The sequence below is a fragment of the Otolemur garnettii genome, unplaced genomic scaffold (assembly GCF_000181295.1).
Source record: "Otolemur garnettii isolate 467f Iridium unplaced genomic scaffold, OtoGar3 scaffold00120, whole genome shotgun sequence".
Taxonomy (NCBI): Eukaryota; Metazoa; Chordata; class Mammalia; order Primates; family Galagidae; genus Otolemur; species Otolemur garnettii.
In genome coordinates this window covers 5,309,364-5,314,270 of record NW_003852515.1, presented here as the reverse complement: position 1 = coordinate 5,314,270, position 4,907 = coordinate 5,309,364, and the positions used below count along the sequence as shown (strand labels likewise).

General features: G+C 38.0%; 1 protein-coding gene across 2 annotated transcripts in view; it reads right to left on the bottom strand.

The window, feature by feature from the left end:
- USP12 (ubiquitin specific peptidase 12) overlaps positions 1-4,907 on the bottom strand; it is a 94,187-nt gene that overhangs the window by 69,551 nt on the left and 19,729 nt on the right. The window lies entirely within an intron of this gene.

Here is a 4,907-nt window from a genome sequence, read left to right as displayed (position 1 = left end):
AGTTTAACATTATAAAATTAACAAAAATAATATAAAACGCATATCCTGGCAAAATACCCACATGGCAGCCAAAAACCGTATATTCCCTTCCTGTTCTCTCGTGTTCCCTAGCTTGTTGTGCATTCTTTCCAAAAATCAAGGCTTTTTTAAAACGCCGCAGGATGCAGGACAAATTGTTAAAAATCAGGACTGTCCCGCCAAAAGTGGGACGTCTGGTCACCTTACTCCAGAGAGGTGGGGGGCTACTTGTTTGTTCCAGACAGTTTGGCTCCTTCTGAGCTAATTGTCCTTGCCTAGAAGCAAGGGAGGGAGCCAGTCTCCTTCTGATACCTTGCCCAGGAGGAGTAGGGAGTTTACATTAGCCTTTTCATTCCCAAATGGAGTTACATTAACCTTTTCAGCAGCCAAAAACCTTATATTCCCTTCCCATTCTCCCGCTGTTCCCTAGCTTGTCATGCATTCTTTCCAAAAATCAGAACTTTTTTAAAACACCACTGAACATGGGACAAATTGCTAGGAATCAGGACGGTCCCACTTTTGGTGGGACCTCTGGTCACCTTACTTTTGAAGGAACTATAGTTCAACACCAGTTAACAAGAAAGTTCTTTTCAGAGAAATGCCTCCTAACAAACATAGAAGAAATAGCAGAATTAGAAAAATGCCATTTTGCAAAACCCACTGAAATAACTCAAATTGCCTTATACATTGGGGGACAAGATATTCACAAACAGCCAAATCCCTCAGATTACCTGGTAACTGCAAGGTGAAAAAGTTCCCTAATAATAAAAATTCCTGGTGTTCTCCACTTTAATCAAGTTATCAAATTCAGTGTCACATAGTGATACACAGCTGCCATCATGTTCCACATGATAATCTACAATATGAAGTACACAAAATCACTTAAGAACCATTCTTCTCCCCCCTCAAAAACCCTCAGTTTAATCAAGCCTAATTACTACTTTACAGAAAATTCAAAGGACAGAGAAGCAAATTAAGGAACCATTCAGACAAATCCAGATAGGGTCAATCCCTGATACCACCAGTCTTGTCTGTTAAAGAAGTCAAGTGTCATAAAGCAAGAAAACTCCTGAACAGATTGCTTTAGATTAACAGAGACTAAAGAGACATGTGTAACTACCAAATGACAAGTATGAACCTTGACTGAACAACTACATTCTTCAAACAACTGATGCGAATGGACCATGGTGTCAGTATTAGGCAACATTACCTTACTTATCCTGGAGTTGTTATGTAGAAGTATACCTTGATTTTTAGATGATGCTTCTAGGGACTGCTTATTCATTCCTTAGTCTTCAATTCCCTCATCAAGTTTGTCTCTTTTAGTCTAAAGGTTAAAATGTTTCATTAGAGCCTAAATGAAGGAAGAGATGAGATAAGTATAACTCAAGAATAAAAAAAAAAAAAAAAAAAAAGGCCTTCAAATGCCAGATGGGAAAGGTCTCTGACATTAACGGATCCTGCCACTATGCTACTCAGAGCTCTCCCCACATCTCTCCCTCCCCCTTTTCATTCGCCCAAAATCTGCCCTAAACGGTAACTAGGGATTTTCACCTTCAGTAAGAAGGCAATGCACAGACAAGAGGTAAGATGTCATTAAAGCTTACTTCGCTGACATAGGGAATTCATAATCTGTGGTTAGGAGTACGTGGTCAGCCAGGAAAATACAAGGTTCCTAGCAGACACCTGAAGAGCTGGAAAGGGAACTAACATGTACTGAACTGGGCACTGGATGTATTTTACTTATTCCTTCCAATAACCGTTAAAGCAGGATTTCTGGGCAAGCTGTTGGTTGTGTACAATAGTTATAAATAAAGACTCTGGATTAGGGATGCATTTGACCTGAGAAAGCTATTTATCATAAAAAAGAAAAATTAAAAAACACAACAGACCTTAGATTCAAATCCTAGCTTTATCACAGTTTAATTATTGCATGACCTTAGGAAAATTCCCAGTATTATTTTTATCCATAAAAGATAATTATTCCAATTTTTATAGGAATAAAATGAGTTAATATGTGTAAAGGTCTTCAGGCAATGTCAAGCACACAGTAAGTACAGCTCCATGGTTGACAGGTATTAATTCCAGCCCATTTTATAGATGAACTCAAAGACATGAAGTTATTTCTCTATAGCCATAACAAATAAGCAAAAGGATTTGAACACAAGCCTTGTTGTGCTCTTTGTCAAATGGAGCCCTTCTACTCTTTACCTCCTTCTTTCATCCCAAATGATAAGGTCTCCTCAAATAACTATAAAAGTACAAAGCATTTCTGAGTGAGTTTTCTTTCTCAAGAACAGATAGCACAAGACAGTGAAATTCTGAGCCACATTTTTCTCAATATGGCAACAGTAGCCTCTAAGAATCAACTTTTCTCCACAATGCTAAACTACAGTAACAATAATGCTAAAGCACACCTTGTTCATTTGGCTACCAAAATGAATTTAAACATTATTTCTATGAAAAATCACTAAGAGCTTGGGTGGTGCCAATGGCTCAAAGGAGTAGGATGTCAGCCCATATGACGGAGGTGGCAGGTTCAAACCCAGCCCAGGCCAAAAACTGCAAAAAAAAAGAAAAGAAAAACTATTAAGAACCAAACAACTGACTTAAAAAAGAGAATCTTGGCCAGCACCCATGGTTTGCGCCAAGGCAAGAGAATTGCTTGGATTCAGGAATTTGAGACCAGCTTGAACAAGAAGAGCAAGACTCCACATCTCTACTAAAAATAGAAAAACAAGCATGCATTTGTGGTGGGTACCTATAGTCCCAACTACTGGGGAGGCTGGGCTCACTTGAGCCCAGGAGTTTGAGGTTGCAGTGAGCCAGTCTGACACCATGGCACTCTACCCTGGGCAACAGAGTAATACTGTCTCAAAAAAAAAAAAAAATTACACTAAGTGAAAGCAGCCAATCACCAAGTCCACAAACTATTCAATTCCATATGTGAAAGTCCAAAGCAGAGAAATACATAAAGACATGAAGGAGATTAATGTCCTTTCTTCCTTAAGAGGTACAGTCTGTTTAAAGTCTTCTCTCTAAAGTTCTAAGATTGTTTTTTAATTAAATCCACCATCATATAAATTATTATACCTTAAATATAAAAGGTTTTGATCTGATTTTAAAATCCTAAAATATGTAATACGTATATTCTCTGGTGAACAAGGCCATGTAGGATAAGTTTTACCCATCTTATCATATTCATGTTACAAAGTCGATATTTACTTACCAAAAGTTGTAGAAGTATTGATAGCTAATTGTCCTAAATGTTTCAAAATGTTTATTTTTCCCCTCCTCAGAGTGGTGTTGTGCTAACAGTACTGAAGGAAAAATTCCCATTTTGCTACACCTATATCTAGAACAGAAATAATCACCTCTTAACGTTCACTTAGTACAAAAGGTATAAAGTTTACAGATCCACTCAACTTCCTCTAAAATGTCACCACAGCCCCAAATTCATTACAGGCATATCAGAAATCAATTCTCCAAATCTAATATAATTCTAGTTTATTTTTTAAAGTTAAAAAATATTGTATATTGTGGTAAAAAAAAAAAAAAAAAAAAAAAAAGTAGCTCCCCATGGGTTCCAATCCCAGAACCTGTGGATATGTTACATTATGTGGCAAGGCGGCATTCAAGTTGCAGAAGGAATTAAGGTTGCTAAAACCAAACGACCTTGATTTGGAAAGATTATCCTGGATTATCCAGTTGGGCCCAATATAATCACAAGGGTTCTTCTAAGTGAAAGAGGGAGGAGAGGCAGGAGGTCAGCAAGCAGCAGGGTGATGTGATGTGAGAAAGACTGGCCTTCCTGTCACTGTTGGCTTGGAAGATGCAGGAAGGGCAGGAGACATGGGATACCTCTGCAACAGTGGTTCTCAACCTTCCTAATGCTGCGACCCTTTAATACAGTTCCTCGTGTTGTGGTGACCCCCAACCATAAAATTATTTTCATTGCTACAGAGCGTATTAAAGGGTTGAGGCATTAGGAAGGTTGAGAGCCACTGCTCTAGAAGGTAGTAGCAAAGGCAAAGAAATAGTGTCTCCCCTAAGCCACCAGACAAGAAAGAACACAGGCTAGCCAGTACCTTGGTCTTAGCCCATCCTGATTTCCAAGATGATAGAATAATAAATCTGCGTTGCTTTAACCTGCTAACTGGGTGGTAGTTTGTTACAGCTGCATTTAGAAACTAATACAGATAAAATTTGGGGGTCCATTTTAAACATTAAAAACAGAACTAAATGCACTCTAGTATCTCTGAAATCTGAAAATTAAAATGACTACATCTGGTTAGCTCATCTTATTTTCTCAATCACATGCTTAATTTAAAATAGCTTTTTGTGAAGCACAGGAGCAATAAGTATATGACCTCACAATGGAACGAACATATCAAAGAATGGAAAATTAAAGAAAAGCTACTCGGGCAGCACCTGTGGCTCAAAGGAGTAGGGCGCCGGCACCAGATACCGGAGGTGACAGTGGCGGGTTCAAACCCAGCCCCAGCCAAAAAAAAAAACAAAAGCTACTCTGTCAAATACCAGTATCAGTGTAAAATCAGTCAAGTCTTATTAGAGGCCGATGTTCTCATTCACTTGTAGTATCACAAAATTATGCTGAGGTATGGGGAAAGGGGAAATGGGGAAACTTTATTTTTAAGCTTTACCCTCTCTAAATTTATTATTTCAGAGTATAACTATGAAAATATTCTACAAATACAAGAAAGTTTATCTCTATATAGCTTCAATATACTATAGAACAGATTTATATCTTTGTTTTTTATAATATTATTTTTTTAAAGCTTATAAAAGCAATTAAAACTCTATTCTGGGCTCAGCACCAGCAGTACAGTGGTTATGATGCTGGCCATATGCACCCAGGGTGGCAGGTT